Raw genomic sequence first — 19927 nt, 5'->3', positions numbered from 1 at the left:
GTGCTCAGAACTGAAGGGCTTGATTCTTCCCTCCTGGGTGGGGGCCAGCTACATGTCCTCTCACCGTCCCCCAGCATCGTCTCAGTTCAGTTAAGTTCAACCACTCAGTCATGTCTGACTGTTTGCGACCCCATGGATCGCAGCACGCCAGGCCTCCCTGTCCATCACCAACACCCAGAGTTTACTCAAACTCATGTCCATTGAGTCGGTGATGCCATCCAACCATCTCATCCTCTGTTGCCCTCTTCTCCTGCTGCTTTCAATCTTTCCCAGCATCAGGGTCTTTTCAAATCAGTCAGTTCTTTGCATCAGGTGGCCAAAGTATTGAAGTTTCAGCTTCAGCAATGAATATTCAAGACTTATTTCCTTTAGGATGGACTGGTTGGATCTCCTTGCAGTCCAAGGGACTCTCAAGAGTCTTCTCCAACACCACAGTTCAAAAGCATCAATTCTTCAGCGCCCAACTTTCTTTCTAGTCCAACTCTCACATCCATACATGACTACTGGAAAAACCACAGCTTTGACTAGATGGACCTTTATTGGCAAAGTAATGTCTCTGCTTTTTAATATGCTGTCTAGGTTGGTCATAACTTTCCTTCCAAGGAGCGAACGTGACTGCAGATGCAGTCACCATCTGCAGTGATTTTGGAGCCCCCCAAAATAAATCTGTCCCTGTTTCCATTGCTTCCCCATCTGTTTGCCATGAAGTGAAGGGACCAGATGCCATGATCTTAGTTTTCTGAATGTTGAGCTTTAAGCCAACTTTTTCACTCTCCTCTTTCACTTTTGTCAAGAGGCTCTTTAGTTCTTCACTTTCTGCCATAAGGGTGGTGTTGTCTGCATATCTGAGGTTATTGATATTTCTCCCGGCAATCTTGATTCCAGCTTGTACTTCATCCAGCCCAGCGTTTCTCATGATGTACTCTGCATATAAGTTAAATAAGCAGGGTGACAATATACAGCCTTGACATACTCCTTTCCCTATTTGGAACCAGTCTGTAGTTCCATGTCTAGTTCTAAGTGATGCTTTCTGACCTGCATACAGATTTCTCAGGAGGCAGGTAAAGTGGTCTGGTATTCCCATCTCTTGAAGAATTTTCCACAGTTTGTTATGATCCACACAGTCAAAGGCTTTGGCATAGTCAATGAAGCACAAGTAGATGTTTTTCTGGAATTCTCTTGCTTTTTCAGTGATCCAGCGGATGTTGGCAATTTAATCTCTGGTTCCTCTGCCTTTTCTAAATCCAGCTTGAACATCTGTAAATTCACGGTTCACGTACTGTTGAAGCCTGGCTTGGAGAACTTTGAGCATTACTTTGCTATAATGTGAGGTGAGCAATTGTACAGTAGTTAAAACATTCTTTGGCATTGTCTTTCTTTGGGATTGGAGTGAAAACTGACTTTTTTCCAGTACTGTGGCCACTGCTGAGTTTTCCAAATTTGCTGGCATATTGAGTGCAGCACTTTCACAGCATCATCTTTCAGGATTTGAAATAGCTCAGCTGGAATTCCATCACCTCCACTAGCTTTGTTCATAGTGATGCTTCCTAAGACCCACTTGACTTCATATTCCAGGATGTCTGGCTCTAGGTGAGTGATCGCACCATCATGGTTATCTGGGTCATGAAGATCCTTTTTGTACAGTTCTTCTGTGTATTCTTGCCACCTCTTCTTAATATCTTCTGCTTCTGTTAGGTCCATACCATTTCTGTCCTTTATTGTGCCCATCTTGGCATGAAATGTTCCCTTGGTATCTCTCATTTTCTTGAAGAGACCTCTAGTATTTCCCATTCTGTTGCTTCCCTCTATTTCTTTGCACTGATCACTGAGGAAGGCTTTCTTATCTCTCCTTGCTCTTCTTTGGAACTGCAGCTTCTTCAGCATTACTGGTTGGAGCACAGACTTGGATTACTGTGATATTGAATGGTTTCCCTTGGAAATGAACAGAGATCATTCTGTTGTTTTGAGATGGCATCCCAGTACTGCATTTGGGACTCTTTTCTTGATTATGATGGTTGCTCCATTTCTTCTAAGGGATTCTTGCCCGCAGTAGTGGATATAATGGTCATCTGAGTTAAATTCATCCATTCCAGTCCATTTTAGTTCACTGATTCCTAGAATGTCGATGTTCAGTCTTGCCATCTCCTGTTTGACCACTTTCGGTTTGCTTTGATTCATGGACCTAGCATCCCAGGTTCCTATGCCATGTTGCTCTTTCCAGCACTGACCTCGCTTCCATCCCCATCACATCCACACCTGGGTGCTGTTGCTTTGGCTCCATCCCTTCACTCTTCCTGGAGTTACTTCTCCACTCTTCTCCAGTAGCATGTTGGGCACCTGCAGACCTGGGGAGTTCGTCTTTCAGTGTCCTGTCTTTTTGCCTTTTCATACTGTTCATGGGGTTCTCAAGGCAAGAACACTGAAGTGGTTTGCCATTCCGTTCTCCAGTGGACCACATTCTGTCAGAACTCTCCACCTTGACCCGTCCGTCTTGGGTGGCCCCACATAACATGGCTCATGGTTTCATTGAGTTAGACAAGGCTGTGGTCCATGTGATCAGATTGATTAATTTTCTGTGATTGTGGTTTTCAGTCTGTCTTCCCTCTGATGGAGAAGGATAAGAGGCTTATGGAAGCTTCCTGATGGGAGAGACTGACTGAGGGGAAACTGGGCCTTATTCTGATGGGCGGGGCGGTGCTCAGTAAATCCAATTTTCTGTTGATGGGCGGGGCTGCGTTCCCTCTCTATTATTAGTGTTAACAGTGAAAGTGAAAGTCCTCAGTTGTGTCAGACTCTTTGCAGCCCTATGGACTATACAGTCCATGAAAATCTCCAGGCCAGAATACTGGAGTGGGTGTCTGTACCCTTGTCCAGGGGATCTTCCCAACCCAGGGATTGAACCCAGGTCTCCTGCATTGCAAGCAGATTCTTTACCAGCTGAGCCATAAGGAAGCCCCAGCATCATCCAGTTGAATAGAAATGTTTCCCTGGCTGCCTGTGCACGCCCAGGTGTCAGTGAGGCATGTGTTAGAGTTCTCTGGGAAGGGTGCTTCAGTCGTGTCCGACTCTTTGCGACTCTATGGACCGTAGCCTGCCAGACTCCTCTGTCCATGGCATTCTCCAGGCTAGAATACTGGAATGGGTTGCCATGCCCTCCTCTAGGTGATCTTCTCAACCCAGGGATCAATCCCTGGTCTCTTGTCTCCTGCATTGGCAGGCGATTTTTACCGTAGTGCCACCTGGGAAACCCCTTGTTGACGCTTCGTAAGTGGTAACCTTGCAGTTTATTTCTGACCAATGGTAAGCTGACCCTTAACAAAACTGTGACATAAGAAAGGTTACTTTTTACACCATTCACCCTGGCTCCCATCATCAAGTCACAGCTTCCATCTTCAGACATTCCGAGTCATGATTTAGTGTTTCTCCACACCCTCTCCCCCAGCTTACTTTCTGGGAAGGGTGTTATTAATATGCTAATGAAAATTTAGGTTAATGTCTTATCTCTCCCAGGGATATGTGCATTTCAAACTTCTCCTCTTATGAACGGATAGCATCAGCTGACAGCAGACGTACTGGGGGCCCTTCTGGAAGTTACTTCTTGTTAATCTGTCTCCCTGATTGTCCGTTAAGGTCTTAGTCTCTAGTCCCAACTCCAGCATGCCCCTCAGATTTCTTTCTCTGGTTCATTTATTCAGCAAATATTTGTATGTGTGATGTGCTAGGCTGGGCACAGGGTATACCACAAGAAAGTAAAGAAAGGCACAGTTCCTACTGCAGTGGACTTTATAGTCTAATGAGAGGTTCTGTCAAATAATCGTATAAATAAATGTCAGGTTAAAACTGTAGGAAGTGCTAGGAAGGGGAGAACAGAGTGCCCTGTACATATAATAAGGGCTCCAGCCAGGAGATCCAGGACATATTCCCTGGGAAAGTCCAGGAATGAGACAAAAGAATTGATAAGATATGTTGTTTTCCTAGGATTGCCATGAGAAAGTACTGTGGTGACCCAAGGACAAAAGAGCAGATAAAACCAAGGAGGGTCTTGAACCTCAGGAAAAACCAGACCCTTATCGCCCTTCCCTCCCCATGTTGTAACTATTAACAGAACAGAATCACCTGTCTCCCCTCCTTCCCCACAGGGAGGAGGTATTTGCCCTGCTCTCCCCCACCCAGTATACCTGCCTCATCCAAGCAGCAAACGGCCCGCAAGACCCCGTCCCACTCCTCGTACCCTGGGTATAAAAGTGGACTAAGGACCCCTGTTCGGCGTCGGTTCTCCCTGGAGCTGGCCCGCTGTTCTAACAATGTCTCCCACTCTAGTAAACTTTATTTCCCTCTCATTCTGTCTCGTGTCTGGAAATTCTTTTCCAACCCGCGCCCGGACCATGACAAGTACCAAAAATTGGGTTGTTTAAAACTCCAGAAATGTATCATTTCGTGACTCTGGAGGTTGGAAGCCTGGAATTGAGGTGTCAGCAGGGCCGTGCGCTCTCTGATGGTTCTGGGGGAGAACCTTTGTCTCTGCCAGCTTCCGGTGTGCGCTGGCAACCGCAGGTGTCTTTGGCTTGCGGGTGCAGAGCTCGAGGCACGTGGCTGTCTTCTCTTGTGTCTTCACATTGCCTTCCCTACGCCCTTGTCTGTCTCTGCCCAGATGGCCCCTTTGGAATAAGAACATCGGTCCTATGGGATCAGGACCCACCCTATGACCTCGTTTTAAACTTGATCACCTCTGTAATAGTTTCCCTGCTGGTTCAGAGGGTGAAGCATCTGCCTGCAATGCGGGAGACCTGGGTTCAATCCCTGGGTCGGAAAGATCCCCTGGAGGAGGACATGGCAACCCACTCCAGTATTCTTGCCTGGGAAATTCCATGGATGGAGGAGCCTGGCGGGGCTACAGTCCATGGGACCGCAAAGAGTCAGACACGACTGAGCGACCTCACTTTCACCTCTATAAAGAACCTGTGTTCAAACCAGGCCACATTCTGAGGACCTGGGGGTTGGAGCTTCATCAGAGCTCTTTAGGGGCCAGAATTCAACCCATAACAGGAGTCGGAGTAGAGGAACAGAAGAGTGTTCTAGGCATGGGACGCAGGACACGCCGAGAGGAAGCGTGGCCTCCGAGTTTTACAGAGCAAGGGGACGTGTGGTGCCAGAGGAAGCTGGAATGGAAGTAAAGAGTAGTGGTTAGGCTTGCGTCAGGGACTTTGGTCATAATGTGACAGCAGTGCATCTTCACTGAGAGTTTCAGCAGGAATTAGACATGATCCGACCTGCACTTTGAGAAAATCCCTGGCTGCAGCGTGCAGAGCGGGTTGGTGACCCCAGAAAGGGTGCCAGTGCAGCGCTTAGGAAGCTTCTGCACAGAGCAGGTGAGAGAAGAAGGGGTGCAGAGGGAACTGGCCGCAGAAAGCAAAATCCGTGAGCCTCGATGATCGACCGATGGGGGATGGAGGAGGCAGTGGTCAAGGATGATCCCGTCCTAGATTTCTGACTCATTTGCCTAAATGCGCACTAATGAAGCAGGTTAGGGGCAAAATTGGGAGACCATTTTGGGTATGTTAGGCCCGGGGTGCCCCGCTTGGAATCGTCGGCATTTATAGATCTGGGGCTTAGAGGGAAGGTCCCAGCTGAAGATGAAAATCAGAATCACTGGCATGTACGTGATAACTGACAGTGTGCACCCTGGGCAAGAAAGCCTGCAGGGGGATGAGGAGAGGGCTGAGGGCAATGAAGGGAGAGTGCCCACAGAGGAAATTAAGGTGGAGCAGCCAGAGGGGGAGGGGGAAACCAGGGAGCGTGTGGCCTCAGAGAAGCCCGGGAAGAAAGAGGGAGGGGTCAAACAGAGCCGAGAGAGTCCAAGCCTTCCGGGGGAGGCAGCAACGCGGAAGTGATCCGTGAGCTTCAAGAAAGACTGGGGTGGTGAGACGGGAGGGAGCCGGGCTGGAGGGGTCTGAGGAGTGCGAGGAAGGGGATGAAGGCCTCTGCACAGACACCCGCACTTTGGGACTTGCCCGGTGGTCCGGTGGTTAAGAAGCCAGCTTCCAAGGCAGGGGACACAGGTCTGATCCTCGAGTGGGCAGCTAAGACCCCGCGTGCCAGCGGGGCGGCTCAGCCCAGGGGCCACGACCAGAGAGGCCAGCATGCTGTCGCTGTGTAGAAGCAGAGCAGACGGCCAGTGTCTGCATGTTTTCCTACAAGTATCCATGCAAACCATTTTTCCCTCCTCTCACCCTGGGCAAGGGGAGGGTGGCAAGTGGGAAATAAAGTGACATTTTCTAGAACAAGACCTATAAAAGGCGGTGGCGGCAGCGGTGTTCGTCCACTGCTTGCACGCCCCCCTCCCGTTTCCTGTGTGTTTCCCTCATGGACAGGAGTCAGCCTCCGAGGAGCAGGATCCCTCCTTGTTACCGCTGACGGAGGGGCGCCCACGGCCTCCCTCTCGGGGGCTCCCCACGCCTCTCTCTCAGAGGGCCCTGGGAACTGGGCTGATGCTGCAGGCCAGGGCAGGTGTTTCCTGCTCCGGTTTAAGAGACTCTAATCTGGCACCTGCTGTAAATATAGGAAGACCCAAAGGCCAAGTCTTCAGTCAATCGGTTTGCTAAGATACACCCCAGTGGCAAGAGTGAAAGTCACTCAATCGTGTCCAACTCTGCGACCTATAGCCCGCCAGGCTCCTCTGTCTATGGGATTCTAGGCAAGAACACTGGAGTGGGTAGCCTCTCCCATCTCCAGGGGACCTTCCCAACCCAGGGATAGAACCCAGGTCTCCCACATCGCAGGCGGATTTTTTACCATCTTAGCCACCAGGGAAGCTAATCATTTCTGCTTTGAAAAATAAAACTGTGATTCGCAGTCACTTCAAGGCACAGCTTTTGTATTTTTATTCTGAGGCAGTAAAAAAAAGAAGTTTTATATATATATATATATATTCTTTTCCCCCCCATGCCATAGTCTAATTATGCCCAACCCAGCACAAAATCCACCTAGTCCTCTTCATGAGGGTGATGATTCTTTTTGTCGTATTCCCCATGTCTGGCTCCTTCTATCTTTTAAAATTCTGAGTTGACTTGGTCCTTACCATAAGCTGTCCTGGGGCTCCTTGTGTTTCCCGGTCTCCTGTGCTCCATCCTGCATTTCACGGACTAGGCTTCACGTCATGGGCGTGAACCTGTGGACCGGCCTTCGGCTTCACCTGCTGGTAAAAACTGAACCCGAGCTGGAGGCAGGTCAGGAACATGCTGGTTCACACTGGTGTAAATGGGCTTAGGGTTTCTGCAAAAGTCTTCCTTTCTTATACTTTTATTTTTCTCTTGAAAATATTGCATAAGCATTTCCTGTATTTCTTTTTACTGTAAAAGTTTTAAAATATGAAGTGTTTAAAGCAAGATATAAGAAAAATGTATCTGCTATCTCTCTTCCCTGCACTCCCCTTTTCAACTCCATTTGTGATTTCCTTAGTGGGATTTACATCTTTTCAAAATCGTTTCTGGGTACAAACACTTAAATGTTCTAAAGGTATACTATATATTACATATATAAGTCTGTATATGTTTATTTTACATATCTTTATATATGTATATAGCCCCATGGGAAGATGACTCAGTGATGAAGAATCTGCCTGCCAATGCAGGAGACGCCAGAGACATGGGTTTGATCCCTGGGCCAGGAAGATGCCCTGGAGGAGGAAATAGTAACCGGTTCCAGTATTCTTACCTGAGAAATCCCATGGACAGTGGAGCCTGTTGGGCTCCAGTCTATGGGGTTGCAAAGAGTCGGACTTGACTTAAAGACTGAGCATGAATGCATATGTGTGTACATATACATAATTTATATATTTATCATATTATATTTTATATATAATACATATATAAATGTGTATATAGGCATATTACATAGATATATATACACATTTATGATGGTTCTTTTTACACGAGCAAGATCAAATCATACATGCCATTCTATGACTTGGTTTTAACTAATATGCTTTTGCAGACTTCCCCTCCCTCTCTGCAAAGTGTTCCATAATACATGTGTATCGTTCTGTAGCAGCTTCCTGTCTATGTTTTTGCTGTAACTGAGAACACTGCAGTGGACAGTGTTTCTCTTCCTTCTTGTCCACATGCAGAAGTATTTCTTCCAGTTAGATTCAGAGACGTGGTATCCTGGGCACATGCATTCAGACTTGCAGATGTCGGTCGCACCCTTTCTCCTCCACGTGTTCGCTCACGTGGTGCTGCCCGGAACTCCGCATCCTGGCTGGACTAACCCTCCCAGCTTCTCAGGGAAGGAGCCGGCGTGGGGGCTGGGGCCTGGTGGGCGGCATGGCCCCACTAGTAGTTCCTTCGGGCAGAGAGCAGAGAAAGTTTGGAACCCTGGCAAAAGCAAAAGGCCAGGGAGAGTTGCCAACACAGGTACAATCTTGGCTTGCTTGCATGTAAAGTAACTTCTTCTAAGGCTTTACCCAGTGGCATAAGCTGAGATAACTGGCTAAACTGTATTTAGGAAAAAAATAAAGTTTGGTTTCTATTCTACACCATACCTTGTGTGCAATTTCAGATAAATTAAAAAATTTAGTAGTTATCTGTTTGGGGAGGAATTATCACTGGTTTTCATTTTATTACTCTTGATTGTCTATAGCTTCTCAATATTTCATGTATTACTAAAGTTATGTTTTAAAAAATCAAATATCTTCCATGTACTATTTCTAATTCATCAATCTCTCTTTAACTCTAAAATTATTAGAACACTACCCTCTTTCGTAGAATCTATTTGAGGGTCATTTTTTGAGAAATCTTTGGTAAGTAGAGGTGATAAGTCTTGCCTTAAAAATGGGAAAGAATAGACCTAGACAAAAGAAAACCTTTGTAATAAAATTGTATTATGATTTATGACATGAGACACATTGTATAATGTTTAAATGGATCCTAGAAATACAGACATGCTCCTAGAAATACAGACATGCTCCTAGAAATACATTGTGAGTAAATTTCTGGCTCATTATTTATTATGTGTAAGTAAATACTGTTGTCAATGTCCAGGAATGTAACAAGTATTAACACTACTCTTTTAACTCCCCCAAATATTTATGGATTATATTGTGAATTAAGAAAAACCATATCACTTTCATTTGTTAGTCTTTCTTGAACTGAGAATTAGTTCACTCATGCAATTTACTTTTTTTTTTAATTTACTTTTAAGTCACTTGGTTTTACTCAAAATTATTTTTTTACAAATTAAAACTGAGCTCTCCTTGCAGAAGGATATTCCTCAGACGCCCTGAACATGACTCATTCCACCTCTTGTTCTCATCTTTGATCATGGCTGCAGGATATGCTTTCCAGTGAAGATGGTTTTGCTTATCAAGTCCTCAAAGAAAAGTGTCATTTCCATGTGGATGAATAGTCAGTTTTAATTAGTTTATTATTTGGGGTTTGATGAAAGACTTTCATGGATATTTGAGACACCTAAGTGGAGGACAATTGTTAGACAGTCATGTACTCTTTATTCTATACACTTTATGTGGGGCCTACTGGGTGCCAGACCCCGTGCGGCGCCACCCCCTACCTCAGTCCTCTGTCCCCTCACGCCGACTGGGTGCTGAATGTGGTGTCAGACCCTGAGGACCAGTCCTGAGAGGGGACCCACAGCTGAGAGGGGACCAGTCCTGAGAGGGGACCTGTCCTGAGAGGGGACCCAGACCTGAGAGGGGACCCTTCCTGAGAGGGGACCTGTCCTGAGAGGGAACCCTTCCTGAGAGGGGACCTGTCCTGAGAGGACCAGTCCGGAGAGAACCTGTCCTGAGGGACCAGTGCTGAGAGGGGACCTATCCTGAGAGGGGATCAGTCCTGAGAGGGGACCAGTCCTGAGAGGGGACCAGTCCTGAGAGAGGACCTGTCCTGAGAGAGGACCTGTCCTGAGAGGACTAGTCCTGACAGGTCCAGTGCTCAGAGGGGACCAGTCCTGAGGGGACCAGTCCTGAGAGGACCAGTCCTGATAGGGGACCTGTCCTGAGAGGACCTGTCCTGAGAGGGAACCTGTCCTGAGAGGACCAGTTCTGAGAGGGGACCCACAGCTGAGAGGGGACCTGTCCTGAGAGGACCAGTTCTGAGAGGGGACCCAGACCTCAGAGGGGACCCTTCCTGAGAGGGGACCTGTCCTGAGAGGACCAGTCCGGAGAGAACCTGTCCTGAGGGACCAGTGCTGAGAGGGGACCTATCCTGAGAGGGGAACTGTCCTGAGAGGGGACCAGTCCTGAGAGGGGACCAGTCCTGAGAGAGGACCTGTCCTGAGAGAACCTGTCCTGAGAGGGACCTATCCTGAGAGGGGACCAGTCCTGAGGGGAGCTGTCCTGAGAGGACCAGTCCTGAGAGGGGACCAGTCCTGAGAGAGGATTAGTCCTGAGAGGGGACCAGTCCTGAGAGAGGACCTGTCCTGAGAGGACTAGTCCTGACAGGTCCAGTCCTGAGAGGGGACCAGTCCTGAGGGGACCAGTCCTGAGAGGGGACCAGTCCTGAGAGGACCAGTCCTGACAGGTCCAGTGCTAAGAGGGGACCAGTCCTGAGAGGACCAGTTCTGAGAGGGGACCTGTCCTGAGAGGGGACCAGTCCTGAGAGGGGACCTGTCCTGAGGGGACCAGTCCTCAGAGGACCAGTCCTGAGAGAGGACCCTGTCCTGAGAGGGGACCAGTCCTGAGAGGGGACCTGTCCTGAGGGGACCAGTCCTGAGAGGGGAACTGTCCTGAGGGGACCAGTCCTGAGAGGGGAACTGTCCTGAAGGGACCAGTCCTCAGAGGACCAGTCCTGAGAGGGGACCCTGTCCTGAGAGGGGACCAGTCCTGAGAGGGGACCTGTCCTGAGGGGACCAGTCCTGAGAGGGGAACTGTCCTAGGGGACTAGTCCTGAGAGGGGATGTATCCTGAAAGGGGACCTGTCCTGAGAGGACCAGTCCTGAGAGGGGACCTGTCCTGAGGAGACCAGTCCTGAGAGGACCTGTCCTGAGAGGACCAGTTCTGAGAGGGGACCTGTCCTGAGAGGACCAGTTCTGAGATGGGACCTGTCCTGATAGGGGACCTGTCCTGAGAGGACCAGTCCTGAGAGGGGACCTGTCCTGAGAGGGGACCTGTCCTGAGAGGACCAGTTCTGAGAGGGGACCTGTCCTGAGGGGACCAGTCCTGAGAGGACCAGTCCTGAGAGGGGACCCTGTCCTGAGAGGACCAATTCTGAGAGGGGACCTGTCCTGATAGGGAACCTGTCTTGAGAGGACCAGTTCTGAGACAGGACCTGTCCTGATAGGGGACCTGTCCTGAGAGGACCTGTCCTGAGGGACCAGTCCTGAGAGGGGACCTGTCCTGATAGGGGACCTGTCCTGAGAGGACCTGTCCTGAGAGGGGACCTGTCCTGATAGGGGACCTGTCCTGAGAGGACCTGTCCTGAGAGGGGACCTGTCCTGAGGGACCAGTCCTGAGAGGGGACCAGTCCTGAGAGGGGATCAGTCCTGAGGGGACCTGTCCTGAGGGGGCCATGTTGCTCTCCGCCCTCGCGGGGCTCCCTGTGCCCCAGATGCAGAGGAGCGCCGACAGGGACCCTGAGCAAAGTTCACGGGGGCAGCAGAGCGGGGAGTGGGCTCCGAAAGGCTGAGGGGTTGAGAGAAGTTTTCTGAGTCCCACAACGTGAGAACAGGCTTTGTTGTGAAGGCGAGGTTATCACCCCGGGGGCAATGCCAGAGAAGGAGATGCTGGAGCTGGGCAGGGGGCCCAGGGATGGAGGAGGGGAGGGGACAGCACAGTGTGTGCTGAAGGACAGACACGCAGTCCTGGTCCCTGCCTTTGGGAGGTCAGAAAAACGGGAAAAAGCCCACATCCCCCGGAGTCCAGTGCGGGCTTCACTCCACACTCCCACTGTAGGGAGCTCAGGTTCAATCCCTGATCAGGAAACTAGATTCCACATGCTGCAATTAAAGATCGCGCAGGCCTCGACTGAGACCCAGTGCGGCCAAATAAATAAATGAATATTAAAAAAATAAATAGAGGGCTTCATTGGTGGCTCAGTGGTGAAGAGTCCGCCCTCCAACGCAGAAGACACGGGCTTGATCCCTGGTCCGAGAAGATCCCTCGGGCCGCGGAGCACCGAGGCCTGTGTGCCGCAACAACCGAGCCCAGAACTACAATGACGGAGCCCAGGACCACAACGACCGAGCCCAGGACTGCAACGGCCGAGCCTTCCTGTGCACCCTGGCGCCTGCGCTTTGCAACAGGAGAGGCCCCCGAAAAGGGAAGCCTGCGAACCGCAGCTGGAGGGTGCCCCCCACCCTGCCCCCTGCTTGCTGCAACTAGAGGAAAGCCCGTGCAGTAATGAAGACCTAGCACAGCCAAAAATAAATAAAACTTTAAAATAAATAAAAATTAAAAATATATTTAAAATAATATAACAAATAAATTCCAAGGCTTTGTGACTTGGGAGTCTTCCTTAACTTTTCCTGTGTGTGTGTGTGTGTGTGTGTGTTTTAATAATTTTATTTATAGGAATAGTTAAGGAAGACTCCCAAGTCACAAAGCCTTGGAATTTCCCTGGGAGGATGGGTATCCGTAATGTCCCAGGACATGGGGACAGGCTTGGTAGAAATGAACACTTTGAGGTTTGTGAGAACCTGGCTGAGTATACAACAGTTCGAAGGCAGTGGAGAGGATGGGCCGGAAAAGGTTTGAGAGGTGTCTGTGCCTAAGAGTTAGAAAAGAGCCTAATGTCTTAGACTCTCAGACTCTCATTCTGATGATTAGACGGACAGAGCCACTCTCTCATTTCCATTGTTTCAAATTACTTATCCCATAAAGGAGCACTGCCAGCAGTGGATAATCACAGCCCTATAACTGAATTCTATCATCTGGGGAGTTCGAAAATGTAGTGTCCTAGATCCTAACCCTGGAGAAGATTCAGTGAGTGAGACAGAGAGAGACATTTCATGCTCACCAAATATCCACCCTCTTCACCTTTCTTCTCCGCTCTTGGCAGTGGATGAGGTCATGCGACAGGTTCTTGCCGATAGACGGTGAGTCGATGTGCCGGGAGTCGCCCTGATGGGCGTCACCTGCTGCATCAACAGCAAAAGGCCTCATCTCCATGGTGGAGCCAGCAGTGAGAAGCAGCCTGCTTCCCCGAGCCCTGGTGAAAATGAGACGCCCTGGAGGACTCTCAGAGCTAGGAGGAAACCTTCCAAGGTGGACTCACTGACCATCTAGTTTGTGTCTATTTCTGCAGCATGGTCTGGCCAGTCCTGGCTAGTACAGTCTGACTTCCGGCTGCCAGAAACCAGTTTTACAAATGTACACTATTGGTGATTCTGGGGCAGTGGCCCACGGACCACACTTTTGACGAGTGACCACACTGACCTATTGTGATAGCATAAGTCACATGGGTACCTTAGACTCTTCCTCAACACCCAGAATGTTAGGTCTTCCATAAAAGAGGTTTGGCTAGCAAAGGGTGCACTCTTTGAAATGTTAATGATGTACGTCATTGAAGGAAGCATGATTCATTGGAGTGATTAATATATTGGTCACAGTTTGCTGAGCATTTACTATGTGCCAGGCAAAGTAGATAGGATTGTACACAGGCAGAAAGTGGTACGGTAGGATTTGAGCCTACTCAATTCTGCCTGATTCCAAACTTTTGCTTTGACTCACATGCTCTTAATTTGCAAACTCTACTCCCCTAACGTTTTAGAGCTAGGGTCCTGTGATTGAGGGTGATTTTAGTGCCACTTTGTGGATTGTGGCTCTGACGATAAAGAATCCACCTGCAGTGCGGGAGACCTGAGTTCAATCCCTAGGTTGGGAAGATCCCCTGGAGAAGGAACTGGCAACCCACTGCAGGATTCTTGCCTGGAGAATCCCCTGGACAGAGGAGCCTGGCAGGCTGCAGTCCACGGGGTCTGTACACGACTGAGCGACTTCACTTTCTTTAGTGCCGCCATCAGAATGACCTGCAAAGGTTGTGGTAATACTCAGTGTTGTCTAACACTAAATAGTAAACATTTTCTTAAACCTACTTTATGATTTTCAGCTAAGCGTTTTTCAGGCTTTGAAGACAGTTATCTAGCATCCTTTCAACTTCCCTAACAGTAAATGAAGGTTTTTGATTCCTGAGAGCTGCAAAGGACGTTTGCTGTGGGGTTACAATTCCTTCTGTGGGGATCCCAGACTCTATTGAATTTGTGTATCAATAAACCAAACTGACAGCAAATAATTCCTGGATCCGTAACAGGTCTCTATGCATTGATCATATGTCAAAAAGTCCCAGAAATAGTCTCCACAGAGGAAGACAAATAAGAAATGATTTCACTTACACGTGGAACCTGAACAAGCCAAGCCCAAGGAAACAGAGTATACCAGTGTCTGCCAGGACCTGGGGTGTTGTGGGGGGATGAGATGTCGATCGAAGGGCACAGCCTCCCGGTCGTGAATGTGAATGAGTTCCAGGGACGGCTGTGCAGCCTGGAGGCTGCAGTATGGTTCACAGCCCTGAGAGTCTGCCTACGAGGCGGAAGACCTGGGTTCCATCCCTGGGTTGGGAAGGTCCCCTGGAGAAGGGAATGGCAACCCACGCCAGTATGCTTGCCCAGAGAATTCCATGGACAGATGATGAGGTCACAAAGAGCTGGACACGACTGAGTGGCTCACAGGCACATTGTGTATTTGAAAGTTACTAAGAGGGTGGGTCTTAAATGTCCTTACAATAAATACACACACACACACACGGTAATTATGTGAGATGATTAACCTTACTGTGGTATTTTGCAATATAAATGTGTATCAGATTATCATATGATACCCCTTAAACTTATACATGTTATATGTCAGTTATCTTCTTTTTATTGATTTTATTTATTTTGGCTGGGTTGGGTCTTTTTTGCTGCGAGTGGGCTTTCTCTGGCGTGGTGAGCGGGGGCTCCTCTCTAGCAGCGGCTTCTCGTTGCAGGGGCTTCTCGCTGTGGAAGCGTGGGCTCTCTGGCTCCCAGGCTCAGGAGTTGTGGCACTCGGGCTTAGTCGCCCCGTGGCCCGTGGCATCTTCCTAGTCCAGGGATCAAACCCATGTCCTCTGCATTGGAAGATACATTCTTAACCACTGGACCACCAGGGAAGTCCAAATATCTTTTAATAAAGCTGAAAAATGGTCTCCAGATGAACAGTCTATATAGTTCATCCTCTCTTGACTCTCAACAGTGCAGTGTTCTCATCTACTTAAAACTAGAACTGTCTCTCCTTGTGAAACTAGACCCAAGTCTTCTCCCAAGTCGTGTAGTTTTGCATTTTGCTCCTTCTCCTGGGAAGGTGCCAGGACAACCTGATTCAAGGACGCACGGTGAACAGCCGCAGCCACTCAGAACCAGAGCCCAACTAATCAGCGGATGGCAAAGCAGGAAGTGGGAATGGTTACGTAATCATAACAACAACAGCAGCAAAAAATACCTTTAAGGTTTTCTCAGTAAAAGAAACTGTTGTCCCAACATCCCATGGATGTGCTTTCTAAACTCGGTTAAATGTCGGATCAGTTTACAGGGTCCAACACTGACAAGCATTCGAAGGGACTTTTTCTTATCAACAGAGAATCTTGTTGCAAAATCATTGTCTACAGTTGTTGGTACTCTTGCTAGAAACCTTGACTAAAAGGCCCTCTGGGTCTGTTTTTCCCTTGACTTCCCTTCAGAAATGGGTGGCATGGAGGCAGACGTTACTGTGGGGTACCACGCCAGGGGAATTATTTACCCTGCTGTTGCTGCAAAACTCGACTAGTTGGTTGATATAATTTAATGCCAACTCCCAGAGTAATCAAAAATTAGAAGAATGATTTAGTGCTGGCTGATTTTATTTTCTAGGTCTCCCAAATCACTGCAGACGGTGACTGCAGCCACGAAATTAAAAGATGCTTGTTCCTCTGAAGGAAAGCTATGACAAGCCTAGACAGCATACTAAAATGCAGAGAGAACATTTTGCTGACAAAGGTCCATATAGTCAAACCTGTGGTTTTTCCAGTAGTCATGTATGAATGTGAAAATCGGACCATGAAGAGGCTGAGTGCTGAAGAATCGATGCTTTCGAATTGCACTGGAAAAGACCATTGAGAGTCCCTTGGACTGCAAGGAGATCAAACCAGATAATCCTAAAGGAAATCAAGCCTGAATATTCATTGGAAGACCTGATGCGAGGCTGACACTCCAATACTTTGGTCACCTGATGCGAAGACCCTGATGCTGGGAAAGACTGAGGGCAGGAGGAGAAGGGGGCGACAGAGGATGAGACAGTTGGATGGCATCATCGACTCAGTGGACACAAGTCTGAGCAAACTCCAGGAGATAGTGAAGGACAGGAAAGCCTGGTGTGCTGCTGTCTATGGGGTCGAAAAAAGTTGGATACAACTTAGCGTCTGAACAACGACATGAAATATCAGGGCTTCTTAGGCAGCACTAAGGTTAAAGAATCTACCTGCCTGTGCAGGAGACCTGGGTTTGATCCCTGGGCTGGGAATATGCCCTGGAGAAGGAAATGGCAAACCACTCCAGTATTCTTGCCTGGAAAATCCCATGGACAGAGGAGCCTGGCAAGCTACAGTCCATGGGGTCACAAAGAGTCAGACACGACTCAGCGACTAAATAGAACAAACATAAAATATTTCCAAGTATGATTTGCTCGAGTTCCATTTTCAAACAAATGGTCCTGGAAGAAAATTAGTCCTGCTGTTCCAAAGGGTCCCATCCAGGAACCCACATCTTGCCTGCCGTGAGAAGCCACAGAGGCAGGAATTTATCCCGGGTGGAAAGTTCACTGAACATGCTGTGCTGACTATTTGAAAATTACTTGTTCCAAAAGCCCTTCAGAAACCAGTAATTCTATTAGCTTGGCTTCTGGAATGGTTTCCTACCTGCAGTAAAAAGTAATTACGACTGTCAGCCAGCAAATAATTGCTCCAATGTCTAAATGAATGGCGAGTTTTCTCTGGAAGAAGTAACTGTTCCTCAGTGAGTCAGCTCAGCCCATGTCTCGGCTTCAGTTGCTGATGACCTGGGCCACCTGCCTGAACCAGAGGAGAGGGGAAAGGGCCTCGGGAGCTGTAATTGGTGGAAACAGGGCAGGGTGGGGACTCTCCAAAGCCTACGAACTGCCAGGCTTTTGTGAGCAGCCAAAGGCCTTCATGAAGACACGGCACCTGAGGCAGCTTTCAGGTCAAAGACTTGGTCACTGACAGGGAAACCGAGTCCCATAAAACAGAGCTCCCTTATGGAGTTATGATTAACCTCTCCATTCAAAACCTCAGTCCCTTTCCTGTCCCCTCTGACCTCAGTCCTTTGCCAACTGAACACTTCATCCGAGTCAGATGACGAAGATCGCTGTTGTCGCTAATACTAACATAGTAAAATTGCTGTTACCCAGATCATTGCTAACTGAAAGACTTAGGGCAAGATGAGCTCACAGATGCCTGAGCCATGGATCAGCTGGCCAGAGAATCGCAAACAGAGACATCCTGACTCCCGAAACGACGATTAGGAAATGTCACAGAAATGGCGCAAGAAGATGATTAATCCCAGGTTCTTTGCTCTTCCCCTAGAGCACAGTCCTGACTCAGAGACCAAGACGGAGTGGGTCTGAGATGATTTCCTACTCCCCTGTTTGGTGGTGCTTTAGCCGCTCAGTCGTGTCCGACTCTGTGTGGCCCCCTGGGCTGTCAGTGGGATTTCCCAGACAAGAATACTGCAGTAGGTTGATATTTCCTTCTCCAGGGGATCTTCCCGACCCAGGGATCAAACCCGGGCCTCCTACCTTGCAGGCGGATTCTTTATCCACTGAGCCACCAGAGAAGCCCTTGCCACCAGTAAATGCTGACGCTGCTGTAAACACCTGCTGTCGGAGTTCGGCTTTCTGTGCTGTGGGCCTTGCTCTAGGGCAGCATCAAAAACTGCTGTCGCTCCGGCCTCCTCCTCCCAGCCTTTGCCAGGCGCACTGCATTTTCAAGGGAGTCTAGTAGACAGGAGTCCCTGTGCCCACAGCCAGGTGATGATGGCAAGGGGCATCCAAGACCATTTCCAGAGGAAAGCAATGGAAAGGTCTGGCAGGGCAGGAGGTCACTTTGTGAAAGGAAAACTTCCGGTCGACTGGAGCCAGGTTTCCTGATCATCCTCAAAGGTCCAGGTGCTCAGGAGTCCTGAGGCACACACTCTCACTTCCCGAGCGGCCGGCTGGCCGCACGGGGATCCAGCACTCGTCCTCTGGACTGGGACTAGGTCAGGGTGCGGGCCCAGCTCTTGGATCTTCCAGGCGTCTGCCTCGTCACGTGTGAGACGAGAAGAGCCGTGAAGGCCGAGGGCTCCTACTTGGAATTTCTCTGGGTGTGGTCTGAACACTGACGGGCTGCTATGGAAGCCAGCTCTGGGGCCGAGGCTGTTTCAAGGACTCCCGGGATTTCCTGGGGGTCCACTGGCTAAGGCTCCGTGCTGCCAGTGCTGGGGGAACCGGGTTCCATCTCTCAAGGACTAGATCTCGCCTGTCACAACTAAGAGTTCGCGTGCCCCAGCTAAAAGGTCCTGCTTGCCCCGAGTAAGACCCGGCGCAGCCAAATACATAAATATTTGTTTAAAAATAAATAAACAAAAATAAAGAGCTCGGGCTTCCCTGGTGGTGTGGTGGATGAGACTGCCTGCCAACGCAGGGGACGCGAGTTTGACCTCGGGTCTGGGAAGGGCCCAGCCAGCCTGTGAGTGACAGCCACGGACCCTGCGCTCTGGAGCTGGGAACCCCAACCTCCTGAGCCCCGGAGCCAGGACTCCCGAAGCCTGTACTCCTAGAGCCCGCGCCCACAGCAGAGGAGACGCCGCAGTGAGAAGCCCGTGCAAGCCTGCGCACAGCAACCAAGACCCAGAGCCGCCCAGTCAACAAGCAAATGCGCCTAAAAAACAAACAAATAAAAACCAGGGGCTCCTGTGCGTGGCGGTCCGAACAGCGCAGCGAAGCCCTGGGGGGCGGGCGGGGAGTCCCGAACCTGCCGTCAGGTTGGTGGCCGCTCGGTGATCAGGGGAAGCAGCCTCGGGGTGGCTCTGTGCCTCGAGGCCGGGGCCCCCGTCAGCTGCAGCCGACAGACGCGCGCAGCCCCGGCTCCGCCCGGCGTCCTCCGCGGATGCGGACGGAGCGCCGGTGGAAGGCGGTACCGCCCGGGGCCCTGAGGAGGCCCAGCCCCGCCTGCTGCGCCGCCGCTTCCTGCCGGTTCTGCCGGGGCCCTGACGCCTCCTGGGGCAGCTCCCCGCTGCCCGCCTCAGGAGCAGCCTCTTCGGCTGTGCGCCGGCCCGTTTCTGTTCTCTCTGCGGCCCTAGTTTAATATGAATATTGACTCATAATATTAAACACCTAGCTTAACTGCGGACAGTTCCTCCTTAGAGACCAACAGTAATGGTTCCGAATGTGTTGCTAGGAAGACGTGAATTCTTTCCTAAATAATGATGCCTGGGGTGAGATGCATAGGTAACAGTAATTAGGGAAACGCTTGTGATACTGAGTTACTAATCATGAACGCAAAGTGTACTTTTCCTCTCTCTCCTATAGATTGACTTTATCATCATATCCCTGAAAAAGGTTAATAGAAAGATGTATATTTAATAGACACCTATTGAAGATGTCATTTGACTTTTTGTTCACCGCTTTAAACCACTTTCAACTCCAGTGCTTTTCTAGATTATAATTTCTGAGGCAAAGACTAGGGAAATAATTCACATACTTTTTGCAAAGTACTTTGTTCACAATATTTTGCAGGCAAATCTTAGCCGTGTGAAGCTCCCACGCCCCCATCAGATGTCTTGTGTCGAATGTAACATTGCACATTTGCTCTGTACGGGTTCAGGTGGGCTCTTCGCAGAGCCCGGGCCCAGCCCCCGAGTGCTGCAGACACTG

The sequence above is a fragment of the Odocoileus virginianus genome, chromosome 6 (assembly GCF_023699985.2).
Source record: "Odocoileus virginianus isolate 20LAN1187 ecotype Illinois chromosome 6, Ovbor_1.2, whole genome shotgun sequence".
Lineage (NCBI taxonomy): Eukaryota > Metazoa > Chordata > Mammalia > Artiodactyla > Cervidae > Odocoileus > Odocoileus virginianus.
Note: the sequence above shows the minus strand (reverse complement) of the source record.